The sequence below is a fragment of the Mus caroli genome, unplaced genomic scaffold (genome assembly GCF_978045245.1).
Source record: "Mus caroli unplaced genomic scaffold, Mus_caroli_1 scaffold_12, whole genome shotgun sequence".
Lineage (NCBI taxonomy): Eukaryota > Metazoa > Chordata > Mammalia > Rodentia > Muridae > Mus > Mus caroli.
Window position 1 is genome coordinate 36,092,684 of NW_028227267.1, and position 23,766 is coordinate 36,116,449.

Here is a 23,766-nt window from a genome sequence, read left to right on the forward strand (position 1 = left end):
TCTCTAGAGCAACTTTTATTCCTTTAACCTTGCTTCATATTGCAACAGAATTAATTTTAAAAATGAAAAAAAAAAACCTAGGGTGAAATTAGTAACATGGTCTAATATAAAAAAAATCTTAAAAGCAATATTTCCAATTTAAACAGAATTTTGTTGATTTTTCTACAAAGTACAGAAATTGCCCCTCCTGTACTTTTTTCTCTCTCTTGCTTTAAGATGTTTAAAAGTTTTGAGATCTACAGATCTAGATTTGGGGAAAAATCGAATTATTTTCAAAGACAGCTATTTTGTTTTACTCCTTGTAGAAAGACTTGAAGACCTTTTCTCCCCTTCACCAAAATTCTCATTCTCACCTAAAGTAGCTGCATCCATTTTTTTCTCAGGTAAAAGGACATTCTTACAAAGGTTCAAATCTCAAAGTCCCCAATAAAGCACTTAAATTAAGCACTCTTCCTCATGTGTGCACATGTCTGTTATTTTGCAGTAATTTTTAATACTGAAATTGAATCTTTATAGTTCTCCAGAAATACCTTGGTGAGCCCTCAACAGTTTCTAACCACTTAATAATTGTGACCCCGCCAGCCCCTTCAAATAGATCCTTAACCACAAGTGTGCTTGGCCATTCCCCAAACCATAGCCTCTGTCCAAAAAGAAAAGATAGGGCTTTGTGAGGCAGAAAGGAAGTGAGAGAAAACAAAACAAATGTAGCTCAAGCTGAAAGTGAAAAGTGCTTGGACAGATTGGTATTTTCTTTTCTGCATGGCATTCTGCCAATCTTCGCCCCACACCCCACTCCTCAATAAGGTCCGGTTTTTGCATGTAGGAAAATGTTGTTATCTGCCACCCCACGGAACCCCCATAAGTACTTTTCTTTATTTTGTTTTCTTCTGTCCTCATCAGACTGATAACCTTCACCCACTCTGTCAATACCCCAAATCTGGGGGAACTTAAGTGTTGGTGGAAACCCTGAAGACCCCCGATGCAGAATCCCACTGGATGCCTTTCATGCCACTTATTTTCAGTAGCTAGATTCCCCCACTAGAGTGGTTGCAGTGAGAACTGGAAATTTTCATTTACCTTTTCCTGGCCCTCCAGGTCCCCAGTTCTGAGCTGCTCACTGGGGAGCACAGCCTTGCTTGCTTGCTCCTGAAGGCTTTAATTTGCATGCTCACCTCCAGGTGGTTCTCAGAGGCTAGAAGGTCCACGCCCTGCTGTCCTCCACTTGGTTCCCTAGCCAGGGCTAAAGCCCAAGGCCCCTGAGCCTTCTGGGTTGCCCATGGGCAGTGCACTCTGCTGTCCCTCCTCCCTCCCTGGCTATGCCCACACCCTGCCCGCAGAGTGCCACTCACCTGGGCCACAGTAGTCACTTACCTGCTTCTAGGGGCAAATGCCTGTGGGGGCAGACAGACACTCCAGCTTCACAGGAGTCTGGCGCCCCTGGACCACAGGAAAGGGGCCAAGGACTCTCGTGGGTAGGTTGAGGGGCGGGGGTCCTGGCTAGGATCCCAGTGTGTGAGAGTAAAGGTGTGTAGGGGGCTGTGTGGCCCCTCAGAATCTACTTGGGTTAACATTGGGACTGGGTAGGTTCTGGGGGTCAGCTGGGAGGAGCTAGAGGTCTCCAGAGGAACCTCCCACAGCAGGAACACGCTGATACCTGGGTCCTATGCCAGCTTGAACAGATTTGGTACATAAAATACTCATATGTTCACTTTTCATCGAGCTTCCCCAAACTCACTCTACTTGAACAGTCACATTTAAAATTGAACGTGCACCATCTGGGTGGGATTCTGTGCTGCAGAATGTGTTTCCGTGCCCCCACGTTTATTTCCCCTGTGCAAGTTCCCTCTGTAGCCTCCCGAGGGGTGTGGGTATGGGCCCCATCTTCCCAACTAAGGAGTAAAACCTTGGCCCAGGCTTCCTGCTGGCGACCCCTCAGGTTCATTATGCATGGAGTAGTGCACACAGCCCACCATGGTTAAATCCCTGCAAGTGTGCACTCTTGCTTCAAGCCCCAAGTTTACTTTTCTTATTTAAAGCTTTGCAGTTCAAATGCACTCCCTGGGCAGGAGCAGCCCAGAGCCTGGGGGCACACTCATCCTGTATATGTGGGCTTTATCTGTGCGGGGGGGGGGGCAAGACACTTCTCCCCTTCCAGGGCTCTTTGCTCTCCTACCTCTAGTAGCCCCAGCACTCCCCTACCAGATGGTCTATCCTCCCTGAGTATCCACCAGGGAGGTCCTCCAAGTCAGAGGCAGAATTTGGTCTCCCACTAAGCTTGCCACACCCCAAAGACCATTTGTGAGAATGAGTCCCTTTCAAATGACTCCCTGTGGAAAAACTGAAAGTAGAAAGAAAGGAAGTAATCTCTGAGCAGATGTCTGACACCCCTATTAGCATACTTGCAGCATTGGGTTACAGGGTCCTAGGAGCCCCATCCCAGTTCTGTGGCCCCACATGGGTGAACCCCAGGTGCTTTCATGCCAGCTTCAGATCTCCCCTAGGTCGCCCCATACTCCACAGGACTAGGCCCCCGGAGTGAGGGAGGGCAACAGAGAACAACTATGTAGGTATAAATATTGAGACATAACATTGATGCTCCGGGCGCCTCCCCTCCCCTGTGCTCTGGGCACACTCTGGGCTGCTCTGCAGGCCCACTCTTGTCCTGTTGCCTCCCGCCTGGCGCTCATCCCCCAGGGGCCCCAGCAACCTTATCCTCTGAAGATTGCATGAGCCCTGCTGGGGAAGAAAAGTAACTTGGTTTTTCTCCAAGAAACCCAGCCTGATTAGGGAGCCAGGGCCAGTCGAGGGGAGGAGAAGGGAGCTGGTGGAACCCGGTGGAAGTCTCCAGGGCAGACTGATCATGATTTCTCCTTGTCCTCTGGTCTCCTTCTCCTAGGTGCAGAGGTTGTGGGCAGACTGTGTAATAATCACTGAGGAGGGTGAAGAGGAGGGATTGGTGCTCTCCGCAGCAGCAGCAGCCCAGCACAGTGGCTTGGCTAGGTGGAGTTTCCTGGAGGCTGCACGAGGCTTGTGCCCAAGGGCAAGGAGGTTGGTCAGTCCTGCCCTTTGGCCAGGAGTCCAACCCCAGGCATCCCTAAGGCCTGTAAGGCAGGAGTGCACATCCTGGTTCCACTGTGCTGAACCGATAGCCTGCAGCCAGCATGGAGAAGGACAGCCTGAGTCTCACCTATCAGCAGTATGAGTGCTTGGAGGAGATCTGCTAAGGCGCCTAAGGGTAGGTGTTCAAGGCCCGCTACCTGAAGAAAGGTGGCTGCTTCAAGACTCTGAAGCTCATATGAGTGCAGACCAGCTAGGAGGGCATGCAGCTCTCCACCATCCGCTAGGTGGCAGTGCTAAGGCACCTGGAGAATTTGAGCACCCCAACTTGGTCAGGTGAGCCAGGAGCCCTGGCTATGGGTTCCAGGAAGGTGCTGGGCAAGGGGCTGCTGGTGGCCCAACTAAAGTTAAGAGTTGAGTTTCCCCAGATAAAACTGGTGACCCTGCTAGACAGGGCAGTAAAAGAGACCAGCTGTGGCTTCCAGGCAGCCAAGCTATTCTGAAGAGCTTTCCTCTGCCTGCCCCAAGGGGTCCGGGGATTTGGGTGTATTTTAGGGACAAAACCAGACAACCCCAGAAATGTCTGTCCAGCACTTACTTAACTTTTCCCGACCATGAGGGGATTTTTGAGAGACAGAATGAGATAGTTATCCAACTTGCAGATAATTAGACCAAAACTTTAAGGGTGGAGCATAATGTAAATAAAGTTTAAGAAAATGCAGAAAAGTACAAGAATGTGTTTGCCAATCACACCCACAGTGGTGACTTTTTTTTTATATATAGTTGTAAAATGGCTTCTGATAGTCTTAGAAGTTCAGAAGTTTAGAGTCTGACACCTAGTGTTAAACATTGTTTGAAAAATGTCTTTCAAAGCTGGGTACTGGGAACACTGAACCAGGAAGATCCAGAGTTCAAGACCCTCCTGAGCTACAAAAGACCCTGTCTGAGAAAAGAAAGGGAGGGGAATAGGTAGTAGGGTAGAGGGCGATTGCTTCTCAAAAGGTTTTCTGATTGTATCATTTAGTATCTGTGGACTGGTATGATCTAACTTAGAATGCCTTTCTCACAGGTAAGATGTGAGTCTGCACTTAGATTCTAAAGCCTCTGTTTTCCCTGGAAGAGTTGTGCAGGTGGGTGGGGGAGGCATTCCTAACCCACTCTCCTGTGATTGAAGAGAATGGTGTTTTCTTGAAGATGCTGGGATTTCCCCATTGTGCCTCTTCTCATCCTCTTTTATAAACACATGCATAGCTGGAAGTTAAAAGGGAAAGCACAAACTTTTCTACAAATTAGGTGATGAGTTAACATTCTCAGGTCTTCTTTTTAGAGGGATGATCTTGGCATCTTCATCCTGTCTTCTCATTCCTGTAGGGATTCCTTAAAACAAATATGTGCCTACTGTATGCCCTGGTGCATCCCAGGCTTGATGAGCCAATAGTGTCCTACACACAGATTTGCTCTACTTTTACGGTTCGTAATCTTGAAATCTGGAGCCTTTGTCAGGATAAGACTGTACAGCCAGAGTGTTCCCATTCCACAGGTGGGTTCTGTTTGTCATCCTTGTAGACTGTGAATCTATCTTTGGTGAAAGTATTCCATGGCCACTGTGTGCTCCCTGAGATTCGTGTTTACTCCTTCAGGTTAGTCCAGCCTTGAGTAGACTTTGAAGGTACAGATAGAACCAGCGGCTGATGAACACCTCTTCCAAATGACTAACTTGTCCAGTCACTGGTTTTTAAGCTTTTCCCATGTTATTTTATTTCGGGATTATCAAATTGACTCCTTTTCTTTGATTTCTGGAGGTCATCTGCAGACTTTGAAATGATAATCCCACTCAATCTTATATAAAAGCACTAAGGTTAGTTGTCCTGAAACTACTTAAGCAGTTACTCAACATCCTGTGGGAAGACAAAACACAGAATTAAGTACATATAATAGGGGACAATTTACTCCAAAAGAGAGAGCAGGGTTTGTAGACAAGAGCAAACGGCCAATAAAGCTCAGAAACCAGTGGGGCTCTGCAGCCTGGAAATGGGACAACAATGTATGGTTCTGTGCCATTCCTGACAGTAAAGGACAGAATTCATCCTCATCCTTAAAGAATAAGCCACCTCCAGATGAAAATTAAAATTATTTCCTTCAACTACCCTCCCCAACATACAAAGAAACCTATCTTGATTTATACAAGGACACACAGGTTAGGAAGATAAACCAAGAGCTTCTCAAGTCTCATAATCTCTGGATAATTTAGAAGTTCAGTTTATTTATTATTTTCAAAATATTTTTTATTTAATTATTTTCTTTGTTTACATTTAAATGTTATTCCATTTCCTGGTTTCTTCTCTGAAAACCCCTAATCTCCTAACCTCTCCCCCTGCTCACTAACCCACCTACTCAAGCTCCCTGGACCTGGCATTCCTGAGCACTGGGGCATTGAGCCTTCACAGGACTAACGGCATCTCCTCCCATTGATGACCAACAAAACCATCCTCTGCTAAATATGCAGCTAGAGAAATGGTTCTCTCCATATGTACTCTTGTCCTAGTGCTTTAGTCTCTAAGAACACTGGGGGTACTGGTTGGTTCGTATTGTTCCTCCTATGGGGCTGGAAAACCCTTCAGTACCTTGGGTCCTTACACTATCTCCACTACTGCAGTCCCTGTGATCAGTCCAATGGTGGGCTGAGAGCATCCTCCTCAGTATTTGACAAGCACTGACAGAGACTCTCAGGAGGTAGCTATACCAGGCTCTGGTCAGCAAGCTCTTGTTGGCATCCACAGTAGCACCTGGGTGTAGTGACACTATAGGGAATGGTTAGACAGATGGGGCAGTCTCTCAATGTCCTTTCATTCAGTCTCTGCTCCACACTTTGTCTCTCTGTCTCCACCCATGGGTATTTTGTTCCCCCTTCTAAGAAGAACCAAAGTATCCACATTTTGGTCTTCCTTCTTTTGAGCTTCATGTGATCTGTTAATTGTATCTTGGGTATATCAAGCTTCAGGGCTATTATCCTCTTATAAGTGAGTGCATACCATGTGTGTTCTTTTCTGATTGAGTTACCTCACTCAGGATGATATTTTCTAGTTCTATCCATTTGCCTAAGACTTTCATAAATTCTTTGTTTTTAATAGCTGAATAGTACTCCATTGTGTAATTACATCACATTTTCTGCATCCATTCCTCTATTGAGGGACATCTGGGTTCTTTCCAGCTACTGGCTATTATAATAAGGCTGCTATGAACATAGTGGAGCATGTGTCATTATTACATGTTGGAGCATCTTCTCGGTATATGCCCAAGAGTATTACTGCTGGGTCTTCAGGTAGTACTATGTCCAGTTTTCTGAGGAACCACCAAAATGATTTCCAGAGTGGTTTTCAATCATCAGTGGACTCAATTCCCAAATATCATGACATAGACTAAAAGACTCAAAAAGTAAACGGCACCCAGGATCTTGCTGCATACAGGATATGCACCTCACTGACAAAGACAGATACTACCTTAGAATTAAAAGCTGAAAAACAATTTTTCAAACAAATGGTCCCAAGAAACGAGAAGTAGGCATTCTAATATCAAATAAAATCGAATTTCAGCCTAAAGTTTTCAAAAAAGATAAGGAAGGACACTTCATATTCATCAAAGGAAAAATCTACCAAGATAAACTGTCAATTCTGAACATCTATGCTCCAATTGCAAGGGCAACCAAAACCAGAAAAGAAATTTTACTAAAGTTCAAAACACAAATTGTAACTCACACAACACTGGAGGGAGACTTCAAGTACCCCACTCTCATCAATGGTCAGATCATGGATACAGAATCTAAACAGAGACACAATGAACCTAACAGAAGTTATGAACTAAATTGATCTAACAGATATCTATAGAACATTTCATCCTAAATCAAAAGAATATACCTTCTTTTCAGCACCTCATGGCACCTTCTACAAAATTAACCATATAAATGTTCACAAAACAGGCCACAACAGATACAAAATATTGAAATAATCTGATGCAACCTATCAGATCAGCATGGACTAAGGCTGGTATCAATAACAACAAAAAAAACAGAAAGCCTACATACATATGGAAGCTAAACAATACTTTCCTCAATTATATCTTGGCCAAGGAAGAAATGAAGAAAGAAATTCAAGACTTTTGAGAATTTAGTGAAAACAAAGTTACAACACACCCAAACTTATGGGACACAATGAAAACCATGTTAAGTGGAAAACTTATAGCGCTGAATACCTCCTAAAAGAAACTGGTGAGAGTATATGCTAGCAGCTTGACAGAACATCTGAAAATTCTAGAGCAAACAGAAGCAAATATACCCAAGAGGAGTAGATGGAAGGAAATAATCAAACTCAGGGCTGAAATCAACCAACCAACCAAACAAACAAACAAACAAATAAACAAACAAAAAACTATACAATGAAATCAACAAAACAAGGAGCTGATTGTTTGACAAAATCAACAAGATAGAAAATCCCTTATCCAGACTAACCTGATGGCACAGAGACAGTATCCAAATTAACAAAATCAGAAATGAAAAAGGAGACATAATGACAGAAACCAAGTTAATAAAAAAAAAATCATCATATCCTACTACAAAGCTGTAGTCAACAAAACAGGAAAATCTGTATGAAATGGACAATTATCTTAACAGATACCAGGTACCAAAATTAAATCAGGATCAGATAAACCATGTGAACTGTCCTATAACCCCTAAAGAAATAGAAGCAATGGGTAAAATCTCCCAACCAACAAAAACTCCGGGCCAGATGGGTTTAGTGCAGAATTCTTTCAAACCTTCAAACAAGACCTAATACCTATTCCCTTCAAACTATTCCACAAAATAGAAACAAAAGGAATAATACCCAATGTGCTCTATGGAGCCATAATTACACTGATACCAAAGCCTCACAAAGACCCAACAAAAAAAGAACTTCTGAATTTCATTTATGGATACCAGTGCAAAATTATGCATTTTACTTCTCAAAAACCAAATCCAAGAACAAATCAGGAAGATCATTCATCATTATCAAGTGGACTTCATCCCATGGATGCAGGGAAGGTTCCATATACAGAAATCCATCTGTATAATCCACTATCTAAAAAATCTCAAACAAAAACACTGCATGATCATTTCATTATATGCTAAGAAAGCATTTGACAAAATTCAACATCTATTTATGATAAAAGTCTAGGGAAGATCAGGAATTCATGGCCCATACTTAAACATAGTAAAATCAATATACAACAAACCTGTAGCCAACATCAAACTAAAGGGAGAGAAACTGGAAGCAATCCCACTAAAATGAGGGAGTAGACAAGGCTGCCTTCTCAGTCCCTACCTATTCAATATTGTACTCAGAGTCCTAGACAGAGCAATTAGACAACAGCAGGAGGACAAAGGGATACAAATTGGAAAGGAAGAAATTTAAATACCACTTTTTGCAGATGATAGGATCATATACTTAACTGAACACAAAAGTTCCAACAGAGAATTCCTTCTTTTTTTTTCTTTCTTCTATTTAAAAAAATTTTTTCCTTTACATATTTTAAACTCCAGATTTTTTTGTTTGTTGTTTTTGTTTTGTTTTGTTTTGTTTTGTTTTGTTTCAAGACAGGGTTTCTCTGTGTAGCCCTGGCTGTCCTGGAACTCACTTTATAGGCCAGGCTGGCCTGGAACTCAGAAATCTGCCTGCCTCTGCCTCCTGAGTGCTGGAATTAAAGGTGTGTGTCACCATGCCAGCCTAAAATCCAGATTTTTTTCCTCTCCTGGTCCACCACCATACCATATCCCATACCAGCACCCCCAAACCCCTGTGTCCACAGGATATCCCCACCCCCACGCCCACCCCCACCAGACCTTTGAACTCTCTAGGGCCTCCATTCTCTTGAGGATTATGTGCATTTTCTCTGACTGAATCCACACCTGACAGTCCTCTGCTGTATATATTTTGGGGGCCTCATAACAGCTGTTGTATGCAGCCTGGTTGGTATTGCAGCATCTGAGAGATCTCCAGGGTCCATGTTTACTGAGTGTTCTTGTCCTCCAACAGGGTTGCCCTCCCCCCTCCTCAGCTTCTTCCAGGTTTCCAACAACAGGGGTTAGCAGCTTCCCATAATTCAACCACAGGGGTCAGCACACAACCAATGATTAGAAGCACTGACCACTAGAGAACTACTAAACCTGATATACAACTTCAGCACAGTGGCTGGATATGAATTATATCAAACAAATCAGTATCCTTAATTTACTCAAAAAATAAACGGCTGAGAAACAAATTAGGGAAACCACATCCTTCTCAATAGTCACAAACAAAAGAAAATACCTTGAAAGAAACTCTAACCAGGCAAGTGAAATATCTGTATGACAAGAACTTCAAGTCTCTGAAGAAAGAAATCAAAGAACATCTCAGAAGATAGAAAGATCTCCCCTTCTCATGGATTGGCAGGATTGATATAGTAAAAATGGCCATCATGCATCTGCAGATTCAATGCAATCCCCATCAAAATTCCAAATCAATTGTTCTTATACTTAGAAAGCAATTTGCAAATTCATTTAGAATAACAAAAAGAGTGTCATAGAAGAGTGAACAAAAGAGTCACAAGAAGAAATGTGGAGACAAGCTGTGGAACTGAGACTGAAGCAAAGGCCATCCTGAGAATTCCCACCTGGGGATCCATCCCATATACAGACACCAAACTCAGACACTATCAAAGATGCGAAGAAGTGTTTGATGACAGGAGCCTGCTACAGCTGTCTCCTCAGAGGCTCTGCCTAAGAATGATGAATACAGAAACAGATGCTTGCAGCAACCCTTTGGAATGAGCATAGGGTCCCCAATTGAGGAGTTAGAGAAAGGACTGAAGGGGCTAAATGGATTTGCAACTATTGGAAGAACAACAATGTCAACCAACCAGATACTCCAGAGCTCACAGGAACTGAACCACCAATCAAAGAGTACATATGGAGCAACCCAAGGCTCTAGTTACATATGCAGCAGACAATGGCCTTGTCAGACATTAATGGGAAGAGAGGCCCTTGTTCCTTTGAAAGTTCAATGCCCCAGTATAGGGGAATGCCTGGGCAAGGAGACAGCAGTGTTTGTGTGAGTGGGGAACTCTCTCATAGATGCAGATGGAGGGGGCATGAGATAACAGGTTTTGAACCAGAAACCAGGAAACAGGATAAAATTTGAAGTGTAAGATTAAAATATTTTAAAATATAAAAACAAAATTAATTGAAGACCCAGAAATTTAACCATACATATCGACACATGATCTTTGACAAAGAAGCCAAAAATATACAATGGAAAAAAGAAAGCATCTTCAATCAATGGTGCTGGTCCTACTGTCAGTAAGTAAGTATGTATAAAAATGAAAGTAGATCCATATTTGTCACCAGGAATAAAACTCAAGGCCAGGTGGATCAAAGACTTCAACATAAAACCAGATTGACTGAATCTAATTGAAGAGAAATTGAGAAAGATCTTCAAACTCACAGGAGTAGGGGCAAATTTTCTAAATACGCTCCAATGGCTCAGGTTCTAACATCAAACATTGATAAATGGGACCTCATGAGACTGAAAAACTTATGTAAGGCAAAGGGCATAGTCAGTAGGACAAATTGGTAACCTACATAATGGGAAAAAAATTTCACTAACCTTACATTCCAAAATATCTAAAGAACTCAAGTAGATAAACACCAAAAAGAAAAGAACCCAGTCTGAAAGTCGCAAAGAACTATAGAAAAAAATCAAAACAAGGAAACTTGAATGGCTGAGACGCAGTTAAAGAAATGTGGAAAGTCCTTAGTCTTCCGGGAAATGAAAACCAAAGCAATTGAGATTGGTATAAGGCCGTATACTTTCCAATAAAGAATGGCCAAGATCAAAATCTGGCAAAAGCACATGTTGGTGAGAATGTGAGAAAAGAGAATCAAAACTTCATTTCTGGTGGGAGTGCAAAGTACTATGACAACTATGGAAATCAATCTGGAGGTTCCTCAGAAAATTCGGAATAGATCTGCCTGAAGGCCAATGACTTACCTTCATGGCCTATGGCTTCCGAATTTCATGTTTCATCCAATGGCATATTATTTAGATCTTCCTATTGGGCTTCGACTTTGATCTTGTTAAGCATTTGGTCTCTGAGTCTCAAACAGTTCTCTGTCCTCACACTTTTTTGAGGTATCGCCAACCCCAGGGACATATTTTTTCCTTCAAATTTCTCCAAATTTGGGGACTTCTAATATTTGGGGAAACTGAGTGACAAAAGCAATGTATGCTGAGCACTTTAGTGTCCAGTGCGTACGAAACTATGTGTGTTTAGATATGGTAATCCTCTTCTTAGAATTGGGAACAAAACACCCAGGGAAGGAGCTACAGAGACAAAGTTCGTAGCTGTGATGAAAGGATGGACCATTTAGAGACTGCTGTATCCAGGGATCCGTCCCATAATCAGCTTCTAAACGCTGACACCATTGCATACACTAGCAAGATCTTGCTGAAAGGACCCAAATATAGCTGTCTCTTGTGAGACGATGCCGGGGCCTAGCAAACACAGGAGTGGATGTTCACAGTCAGCTATTGGATGTATCACAGGGCTCCCAATGGAGAAGCTAGAGAAAGTACCCAAGGAGCTAAAGGGATCTGCAACCCTATTGTTGGAACAACATGATGTACTAACCGGAACCCTGGAGCTCTTGTCTCTAGCTGCATATGTATCGAAAGATGGCCTAGTCGGCCATCAATGGAAAGAGAGGCCCATTGGACTTGCAAACTTTATATGCCCCAATATAGGGGAATGCCAGGGCCAAAAGAATGGGAATGGGTGGGTAGGGAAGTGGGGGGCGCTATGGGGGACTTTTGGGATAGTATTGGAAATGTAATTGAGGAAATTATGTAATAAAAATATTAAAAAAAAAAAAAAAAAAAAGTAAAAGGAGTTACTAGAACGGAGTAGGGCCTATGCTGCCCAGGCTCCTTGTGGAATGGGTACAGACTATTTTATGCATAGAAATGATAAATAGACAAGATAGCCCTTTCTGGGCATTTTTAACCTTATAGATCTTTTACTTATAAATTATAGTTTCTAGTTCTGTTTTATTGGGATTTCCATGTGTGAAGAAGTGTATCTCAGTCTCAGTATCTTGTCTTTCTTCTGCTGCTCTTTTGTTGTTGTTGTTTTTTCTGTTTGTTTTGCCCTAGTCTGGTTTGTTGTTGTTGTTGTTTGCTTGTTTGTTTCTATGTTTTTCTTGGTTGGTTGGTTTATAGTTGCCTGATTGTTTTCTCTTTTTTTTCTATTTATTTATTTAATTTAATCTATTTTTTTTACACTCCAGATTTTATTCCCAGGTTCACCCTCTGACTGTTCCACATCCTGTACCTCCACCCCCATATCCACCCCCTACCCCCACCCCAACACCCCCCACACCACCAGACCTCTAAGCTCCCTGGAGCCTCCAGTCTCTTGAGGATTGGGTGTATCTTCTCTGAATGAACCTAGATCCAGCAGTCTTCTGCTGTATATGTGTTGGGGTGTCATATCAGCCGGTGCATGTTGCTTGGTTGGGGGCCCAGTGTCTGAGAGATCTCTGGGGTCCAGCTTGAGACTGCTGGTCCTCCTACAGAGTTGCCCTCCTCCTTACCTTCTTCCAGCTTTTCCATAATTCAATCAATGGGGCCAGCAGCTTCTGTCCATTGGTTGCGTATAAATATCTGCATCTGACTCTTTCAGCTGCTTGTTGAATCTTTTGGAGGGCAGTCATGATAGGCCTCTTTTTGTGAGCACTCCATAGCCTCAGTAACAGTGTCAGGCTTTGGGACCCTCCCTTGAGCTGGATCCCACTTTGGGCCTGTCTTTGTATTTCTTTTCCTCAGGCTCCTCTCCATTTTTGTCCCTGCAGTTCTTTCAGATAAGAACAATTATGGGTCAGAGTTTTTGACTGTGGGATGGCAACCCCATCCCTCACTTGATGCCCTGTCTTTCTGCTGGAAGTGGACTCTACAATTTCCTTCTCCCTACTCTCTGGCATTTCATCTAAGATCCCTCCCTGTGAGTCCTGAGAGTTTCTCACCTTCCAAGTCCCTGGTACATTCTGGAGGGTCCCCCACCTCCTACCTCCCAAGGTTGCTTGTTTCTGTTCTTTCTGTTGACCCTTGGGGCTTCAGCCCTTTTTCCCCACCCAATACCTGATTGTTTTCTAATGAGAGAAAGAGAGAAAGAGATGGCATGGATTTGGGTACATGGGGAGGTGGGGAGAATCTGGAAGGACCTGGAGAAGAGGAAACTGTGATCAGGATATATTGTATGAAAAAAACTATTTTCAATAAAAATTAATATTATTTAGAAAAGCAAGTTAATAATTAAAGTTGATGATTTTTCAAAAAAAAAAAAATAGATATGGTAATCCTCTAGAACATACTTTATGAAAGAAGCAGTAGGCTCTTAGGTTCCCTGTTTGACCTCACTTAACTTTGCCAGCTTTGTAGGCTGCTGTACTGCTGCTCTGAGAATAATCAGAAACTCCTGGAATAGATGCCTCATGTCTCATTGCCTTTGCCAGGGTTAGGACACTAGTGGGAGTAGGTTTGATGGAACATTAACAAAACCAGTGCTTCTTGTGAACCATCTGAATGAAGTACCATGTTCCAGGACAGTTCTGTATGAACTTGTCATATCCAGGAAATGGAGCAAGAGAAAAGCCAAGCAAAAGACATCCTTTTTACAGCACCCTCGACACCTTTTCACAGGACAGGGTAAGTTGACTTTGGTAGAAGAAGAGATGTTCTGAGATAGTTGCCCCTCATCTGATCAGAGAATAAGAGTTCATGAATTTTGGGGAAACATTGTGAGTGTGGGGTTGCAGTAAGCATCATGTAATGTGAATGAGCAAAAACTATATTAATACAAAAACAAAATTAAAGTTTTATCAAAATGGGGCAAAATATATTGTTCTAGTAACTCTAGTATGTATACACCGGCAAACACTTTAACATCTAGAAGGGCTAGATGTTGTAAAGTAGGGTGACTTTGTCATTGACACATACTGTGTACATAGCAAAGATGAATAAAATGGAGGACTTGCACCCCAAAGATCCATTATTCCCCTCACATCAAAGTGACTGTGCCACCTTTAATAGAAATCTAGAGGCTTCTTTTCATCCTGGTCTCAGGGCTCATCCATAATACAGTACCAAACAAGCCCTGGCCATGTGTTCCTGTGTTACTGGCAGATTTCTGCCTCAGGGTTCAGAGACACTGAAGGGCCAGCTTTGGCCTTCCAGGGCAGCCATTCTTTCAGCTATACCAGGCCCTCTGCCACCTAAATGGAGACTTCCACATAGGCCTGTCATCTCAAAAACAGAAGCTAATTTAATCCAAAATATTGAGATGCCACTCTACAGTCATGTTGAGTTGGTTCCATGAGATCATACAAGGTAACTAATGTTTCTGTGACTGTTTTCCTTATTTGAAATTGAGTAATGAGATCATCTGAGGAGTAACCACTTCTGACTAACATGAATGATAGGACTGTACAGAGCATGAGCTTAACCTTCTAGGTACAGTGCAAATAACTGGGGGAATTAACAACAAAAACCAAAGGAAACAATAGGAATACTAACAACAACATCTTTTCAAAAAAATACTGAGTGCTGGGATTAAAGGCATGTACCCACTCTGGCTAGCTTTATATGTAATAAAAACCAACCAAACAACCCTTTTACAGTTCTATCAGTTGCAGTAGAGGGAGCTGTGTGATACTGTGTGCTGCTTTCTTTCCCCAGATACCTCAGGTCTTCAGTCTTCTACCAGGTGAGCTGGACCTAAGAGCAGCCTAGTTGACCTTCCTACTGGCATGGCATGATTCTGCAAAAATCCTTTTCATGATAAAAAAAAGTATGGAGGAGACCGCTTGTTGGTACATCCAGAACCCTTTAGACCAGGAAACAACCAAGCCACAGATAGTGAAAAACCAAAGGAAAAATCACATTGCCAAAATATGGGCTCCATATTGGAAGAAAAGGCCCTCAACTTCTAAGGTATCAACAATATCCGCCCCTCAATTGTGAGCTCTGCATGTTGGTATTGTGTGGCTCCAGGTGGTAGTCAAAGGCAGATGTCTTCCCGCAAAAGACATACATGATTTTTCATCGTCCATCTGTGAGGATAGGTTTCATTCTAGCACAGATTCAGCACACCCAGCATAAGAACACAGAAGCCTCAGATGACAAAGCCAAAGGGACTCCATCCTGAACTTATTGACCCATTAAAATTGAAGTTTAACCTGAACTCAGGCCATTCCACTCCTTGCCCTACCTCCTGAGTTTTATGTTTGCTATGAGTAGAGTATTATGATACAACCCCAGCATCCCATGCCTGCACTTGGGAATTCAGGAAGACTGATATTAGAGAACTGATGGCTATGAGGCTACAATGCAGTACAGTCCAGGTTGACCTTTGCTCAATGATGTCCACTTTAATTGTCTGGTTGTATTTTAGAAAGGGAGGGTGTGCAAGTTAATAATTTGAAGATGGGACAGGAAGTTTACCACTTTATATTTGTCCTGTCGCTGAGCCCCTATGTTCCAAAGAAAAGGGAGTTTTCCTTGCAAAAGATGGGATTGTAAACGGGAGATTTTTTGAAACACATGGATATGTATATAGGAACAATACCCAGTATCAAGATATGCACAGTAACAAGATATTATCCAGATTTTATACAATTAAAGGTATAGGAGAAAGATATTGGCCTTTGTGAAACAGGGAAAACCTGGGGAATTAGACTGTATGTCACATGAATTCACTCAGATAGTATATTTATTATTGAGAAATATCTCTTCACCATCCCTAGAGATTTGGATGCTAACAAAAATCTCTTCTGCATATCAGGGTCCTAATCAATGCTTCCCATCGAAAGCACTTGTCTTTTAATGAGGCATATGAAAAATCTCCGAATTTAGAAAGAGAGGTTGCAATAGGGTATTTGCCAGGTCACAGGAGAGGCTCCAGGAAATGCACAACAGAAACTGGTAAATTTGGGGAGTTCTAGTTATCAAATAGGCCTTAGCCTTTCCCAGTGACATCATCAGTAATGCCTTCCTTGGACAATCTCTTGTATCTAGGATAGAACTAGAATCTTCTGTGATGTCACCTGTGTTGTGGCTACAGCAACTGCCTGTGGGACATTCCTTCAGTGCCTTTTGGGTTCTCAATCAGGCATGTTTTCCTGGCTGCGCAGGCAATTTCCCAAGGAGAATGGCGATCAAGGAGAGACCAGACCAAGGCAGAAGGAATCTGGCATCCTTTCTTGTAAAAACAGAAGAAGGAAATCATTCTGGGGAAGGCACAGTGAGTCTTGGGCAGAGTTTGGGATATTCTGGAACAGGTAGGCTTGAGCTGAGCCTTCCCTGAGTAGATATTAAGAGCTGGAGCCTTGGATTTTGTTAATGACAGACCAAGAGACTAGAATTTCTGAAAATTCATTTGACAGAGCCAGGAATTGACAATCCTGCAGCTTCTTTTCTAGGAGCCATTTAATTTCATTTAGAGTGTCAAAGAATGCCCTGAGAAGGCACTATGAGAATAACAATGTGTCCCTTATTGGTAGGGAGTTGAAGCACTTCATGTTCTAGATTATTGTAGGATACATGAGTCTCTGATGCAGAGAACAGAGGAGGATTCTAATCTGGTCATTTGTTGATGTCTCAGCCACTTTGAGTTTGAACACACATGACTAGGTATTGATGGTTTTCTTGGCATAACATATGACATGAGCTGAAATTGTTCCCCAAATCTTTATGTGTGAGGCAGCTTATGGATTTCAGGGCAAGGGGTAATATAATAAATAGTGTGTGTTAGTTGTGACCAACAGTGGTGGTTGGGAAGAGGAATATAACTTAGCAGACCAGCTCAAATATAGCCTTTCTGCTTTTTCTGTGATTAATCCTGTCTCTAGCTTTTCTCTTCCTCAACCTTCTCTTTGGGACTCAGAATGGTCTCCCCTGCCCTGGGCCATCAACTATGCAAATGCATTTGTGTTTATCTATCTTCAGTGTCTGCTGGGAAAACATCATCCCAAAATTGCAACATCATTAATCATATGAAGAATATGAATAAAGTAGAAGATATGAAATTTTATATCAGGAAGATAAATGCTGAGAGATTAGAACTTTTTCGAATCTTGGACATTGACATGAATACTGATTTGAACTACAGGTAAAATTATGCCCTGTATCCTGTTGACTGTATTGTGCCCTCTCTGTTAACCCACATTTTCTCCCATGAATGAAGTGTGTCATCTCTCACATTCATTATAAGAAGTCTTGACAGTTGTTAAATTGTTGGATAAGTGCTGTGTGTTCTATGGTCATCCTCTTTTGTACTTGCCCTTGCTGTGCTTGGAGTCTGATTGGTTTTGTTAACAACTGGTCACAATTGCTGCCTTACTGTGTAAGAATGCAATGTCTGCAGGCCATTACTGCTTTAATATAATTTTGTTCATTGTACTCTCAGACTGTGGAACCTACCTGGATTTATTTGGCATTTTAACTTGTGTGTGTGTATGTGTGTGTGTGTGTGTGTGTGTGTGCGTGTGAAGTTAGTTGTTTGTGTTTTGAAAAGGATCTGGGGTTCGGAGACCTTTGATGGGATCTGAGGATTTGTGTGATGCACAGTTTGTAGTGCATGATAGTGTTGAGTCCTTAGAGGCCCAAGTTGATCATCAGGGTACTTTGTTCCCTGTGTTTACCTTGGTATCACCAGGTATCTCCTGGGGTAGGAGGTGTTATAAAGCCTTTTTCTTTGTAAATACTAGTTATGTCCTCTGAGAATTCATTTAGCAATTGGATCAAAGGATTATCCCTGCCTTAAAACTAAGAGGAGAAAAAATCCTTATATCTAAGGACCAAAGCCTGTGGCACAGTCTAGTAGAAACATCTCACAGAACTAGTATATTCTTTCAGGCTCACAAAAGAAGCTCTTGAAGGTCAGCCATCTCCATTTGGTCGCCTGGCTCTGCTGTCCTCTGCACAAGATATTTAATCAGTACCAATAGGACCCACTTTGAAGGAGCAATGATGTGGCATACAATTGGCTTGGGTAGTCCAGATACAGCCTTTTTGCACATGATACTTGATTGCTTTAGTTCAGAGGATTATTTACTCTTTGGGCCATGCTCTACCACAGGATGAACATTGAATTCACCATCATTAAATCACAACATGAGAAGACAATGTTAGATATGGAAAAAATGACACAGTCAATAAGTGATACCATTGAGATGTACAAGGAATTCATAGAAGATAAAGATTCCTACAGGTGAGTCCCAGACACAGCTGAGACCCTGAACTAGGCAGGGAATGCTTGTGGACTTCCAGGACTTTGAACAAAAGTAAGAGCTCTAGTTCTATACTATCTGTTTCTTAATAGGAGCCCTCCCTTGAGGCAAGGGTCTTGGATTTGTACCTCTTGGACTCATTTTTCCTAAGTGTGAAGATTGTCCAAGACAGTCAGTCTTTATTCTTCCAAATTCAGAATCCTCTGTATAGAACCAATTTCCACCATGCTGGGAATCTCAAGCAACCCTGACCTCTAGGGTTCTGACAGCAGATTAAAAGATCTGGGATCTATGACAAAAATCGAAAGAGTTTATACCTTTTGGGTCTCCTCTCCTCCCTCAGAGGGGATTTGCACTCTTCCTGCTGATGGTTTTCTGGTACCACAGACATATAAGCAACCATGAGGTACATTTCCTCCTCTGTGATGTACATGTGGCACTCTTAGTGTCAGGGTTTTCAGAAGTCCTTTGATTCTTGTGGCATTTGGCTGGTCCCTGGATTTGACCTGCCTCTATTTTGGACTGATGGGTATACTGTGGACTCTAGTCTGGGGCTGTCTGGGGATCTGGGCTCTTGCAGAGATCATAGTACTTGGTGGAGTAGCATGCAAATAGAGCTTGCTGGGAATCACCTTTTTTGTTTGTTTGTTTGTTTGTTTGTTTGTTTGTTTTTGGTTCAGCTTCAAGCACACCTACCTCCTGACAGAATGCAATCAATTGAAGGAAAAAGTAAGGATGTTGCTGAATGAGAACAGAAAGCTGCTGGTAGAGCAGGCTGACCAGGAAGCATCCTATGGTGAAGAAAAGAGGTTCTGTGATGAGACCTCTAAGAACATACATCCCAAGTGCTAAGCAGTAGCAGGTAGGATGATGTGTATCAGAGGCAGATTGCCCTCATGGCTAACCATAAACATAGACAATCCAATGAAACATCCACCAACTTATCCAGGCACTCCCCTGTGTCTCCTCCAAGTGTTTATTTAGGTGATCATCTACAAGGCTTTCTCTGGAGGTAGCCTTTTTCAAGAAACTATATGTTTAGCAAGCAAATTTTTCTGCCCTGCTATAATCTGCAGTTCACTAGGGGAGATTAGTTGATTACACATCACAACTCTACATGATATTAAGTTTGAAGGGTGCTGTGCTAGAGTCCTTCTTCAGATCAGTGGAGAGCTTTGAAGGAAGAAGTAAAGTCCTGAAGCTCATTTGCTTTATGGGCATCAGGTAGGTTTCTAGGTAGGACATAGATTGCAGGGATGATAGCTTAGTGGAACTGACAAATAAGTGGATTTCATTGTTGCCTTTTGGAAGTTTTTGTCCCCCACCCCAACCTTTTCCCCTGTAGATCTTGATTCACACTGAGTGAACCTGAGTAGCAGCATGTCAGTCCTATTTTCTTTGAGTGCTGTTGGAGTTTTCCTTCCTGGGCCTTGTGGTCTGGAGCTGGCTGAATGAGCAGGGATGTAGGAAAGGCTTCTCACAATCTCAGTTGGTGTGAGAGTTTTGAGGCTTCATGTAAAAATTTCTCCATATATACCCCTCATCTGACCAAGAATGTTTTATAGGGATTTCTATTTCTCTAGTAAGAATACTAGAGTTGAAATTCTCAGTTTAAATATCTGCTCTGCATAGTCTAAAATATTTGTTCATCTAGCATGATAGATTCTTCATTGTTTTTTGCTCCCTTATGTTTTTATGTGTGTGTGTGTATGTGTATGTGTGTTTATGGGTGCTTATGCCAATCTGTACCTTTGTGGGTATTTTGTAAGGCCAGTTAAGGACATCTGATTTTGTGTAGTCATTCTTAACTTATTTCTTTGGGCCTAGGTCTCTCAATAAACCTGATACTTCCTGTTGTTCGATGTCCAGTAGACTTTTTATCTCCTGTCCACTACCAGGTGGACAACTGTCTCTTATTTAAACCAACAAATCATTAAACAATACTACTATTTTTAAACTAAGTATTAGATTTTTTCATTTTTCCTGCTTAGAGTTATTGCCTGGGATATTCTGGCTGTTCTTATTGGCTTAACCATGGGCATACATAGAAGCCTACAGGACATCATTCTGCTGACATTGTTTTGCTAACTGTATTTTGGGCATGGCTCTGTTTCAGGATAGATTCTCAGAGTTGTGTAGAGTGCTGCATTTCAGATATGTCACAACAGGTCATCTAACTAGATTTCTCCTGACTGATTTTGAGAATGATTTAATATCATATAATAAGTAAGGTGTTGTAAACTTCCTGTGTAATGATCAAAGTCACAGTCTTCCTCAGATGCTAAAAAGGACTCAGTGTAGGTTTAGTGAGGGGACTGTGATGAGTCAAAATGGGGCTTACTGGAGGCTATAGGTAGAAAGCTCTTTCTTGGCAATTTAGTGCTACGCTGTCCAGGATATCTGTGTAGAGATTTTAATGTCCTTGTAGAACCAGCAAGTATTTGCATAGAAAAAGTTTCTAAAGAGGAGATAAGTACAGGTCAGAGCTGCAAAGCCCCCTTGAGTCTAAAACCCTTGTACACATCATAGGTCCCTCGACATGCTCATACAACAAAAAATATGCTAGATAAGAGCAAGAATTTCATTGATGTATATGTTTTTGTTTCAGTCTTTTTGTGCTATGTGGTGTGTGTGTTGGGGTGTGTTTGTGTGTGTGTGTGTGTGTACCAGCTGTGACTCAGTGTGTTTATTCTAAGTTGTGTGTTTGTATAATGCAAAATGCCTTTGTAAGTGTTTGTGGTATGGATATATACAACTGTGTTTCTATGTCTATATGTGTTTGTTAGTCTGTTTGTGTAGCCTTGCAACCATGTCCGTCTTTAGCGACCAAGCATGATGAGTAAAGCCCCTGAGATTTCAGATTGCACCCATGAAAAATCAAATACAGCAGTCCATTTAGTATGCAACTCTACCTAGCTCCCAAGTGAAATAAAAAGGGACACAAAAGCTCATATATAGTCCTACTTTCTACTGGCTAGGGGCCATGTTACTGATCCTCATTGAAAACTTGTGGAGAAAATCATCTGTATATGGTACATAGAGTCGAGGAGGACATTATTATATAAAATCCATGTTATGTCCCTTTTCTGCTCTGGAAGAATTATGAAGGCCCACTGTAATGTCAGGTGGCTCACTGTGTCTTTTCAGCATTCCAGATTCTTTCCTCACTGCTTGCTACCATTGCCTTTCCAGCTTCCTCTACTCAGTAAAACTTTGCCTTATAATTTGATTTGGATTCTAGTCATTGAGAGATTGTGTTGCTTGTAGTTGTACCTGTATCCAGCACAATTCCCATAGCTGTGGTGCAAAACAGGGCTGTTTCAGGAGCCCCTTGATAATAATAATAATAATAATAATAATAATAATAATGATAATCTAAAGAACTCACACTATGTTATTTGTGTAACATTCTGCAATTGCTGTTATTCAAAATCATTTTCTCAGAGTTAGAGTCAGCCTAATTGGGGGTTGGGAGAAATTAGGACCTTCAGACAGGTCTGGTAATATAAAATCAGGTAGGTGTTTGAGAAGCAAGGTTCAGAAAGTAGAAAAGAAGTCTCCTTGGATCCAGAGATTCCAGAACAAGAGTAGATATCGACAGAGTCTCTAGGGCACATGAGGTCTGTAATGGTCCTCAGAGTAATCCGGAAGAAGATGATATCCTGATATCCATCAGCTAAAGAGTGAAAATGTACTATATGATGCAGCCCTTTCATGAACTATTGCTCAGTGTTAGATAATCCATGCAAGTATTTGACCTTCAACTAGTTAGTCTCATTTTACTCAAAATATCCCTGACACAGTCATATTATTTGAAGAAAATTGATCCATTGGATCCTATTTATAGTGACTTCCTATTTTTCTGGGATCATACCTTTGGACATAAAGTCGGTCAGGCAATGATCAAGGGAGCCTCTAATGGAAGGAACTGTTTACTTTGGGAAAAGGCTGAAACAATGAAGGTGAGGCTAGTCCATCACCAACACGTGATCCTTTGCTGGCAGAGAAGCCTACCCTACACAGCCTTTGGAACTTGCTAAGACAGATTGAATAATATGCCAAGATCCCTGATTCTGAGTCTGGTTCATGAGGGGAAAGCATATCACTGACTGAGCTGTCTATATGCTTTGCCCACTATGTATCTATCCCATATAAGATTTGTTTTTTATGTCTCCAAAATATCCTGGGAGATTTTTATAATAGCATTAACTGCGGAAACTAAACAGTTTGCTGAAGTATAAGATATTAGTGTTATGTGAATACAAATAATTTGCATATTTGACAGAGTGCTCTACAACAGTCTTAGATGTACAGGTGTGTTGTTATGTTCCTTCATGGCCATCAGTTTTAAAATTCAGTTCCTAGTGTTAGAAATATTTTCAGTTAACACATTCTTGCTGATTATAGGACCCATGCAGTGCCTGTGGACTTCATGTGATATATTTTCACTGGTTATTTCCAGATATAGGGGTTGATGAGTGGTACCCTGTCAGGATCCTGCACTAGAGAAATAATCATAACCTTCACTTCAATTCTAGGCAGGTTCCCCATAAGGCATCCACATGGTTTTCTAGGTTGATCACATCTCTCTTGAACTCAGATTCAGACATTGCTACAATGTTATTATTCTATATATTATACATGGACTATTGAAGTAATATAGGTTTTTTTTTTTTAAACTCCAGTATAGTGTGTATTTCACAGCTCAGTTTCTAGCTGTTTTTAAAAGCTGAGAAATAATTACAAGCCCAAGTGCTCTGTGACACTTGGGGATGCAGGCAATGACCTCAGCAGATGATAAGTTGTAATAGATTGTCCAGCTTAATAGATCTAGTGTGAGATGTAGAGCTGATTGAAAAACACTTACTGGGCCATTGTTCCTTCCTTCCCTAGGTGTGAAATACTCCAGCAGAAACTGGAACATGGAACTGACCAGGACAAGGTCTCCTTTGAAGAGATCTTCTATAGGGGAAGCTCTGCATGTGCAAAGCAAATATTTCATCTCCTTCCCAGTAATCATAGCTATCATCTGCTGCATTTTCTTCCTTTATTTTTGTTTCATTGCAATGAATAGCCCTTAATTTCATCTGGGCTCTGGCTCAGCAAGAGTGAACTATGTAGAGGGATTCAGACATGTGCTGAGACAGATCAAAAGCTGCTAGGCAAGCAGGAAGTTTCTGAGAGTGTAAATTTACGTTGTTCTGATAGGTCATCCAGGAAAATTACAAAATCATTCTACAAAATTGTAAAGATTTGAGCCAAAGTTGGTAACATGTATTCTGCTAAGTCTTGGGTGTCCATATTCTTCAAACCCACACTCTAAAAAAGGAGACCTACTTAAATTTCTCTTGTAAAGATTG

The 23,766-nt window shown here is 41.7% G+C and overlaps 1 pseudogene; it reads left to right on the forward strand.

Annotated features, from left to right (window-relative positions):
• The first annotated feature begins 16,274 nt into the window (after window positions 1–16,274).
• On the forward strand, window positions 16,275–23,487 carry LOC147001729 (uncharacterized; annotated as a pseudogene).
• The last annotated feature ends 279 nt before the right edge of the window (window positions 23,488–23,766 follow it).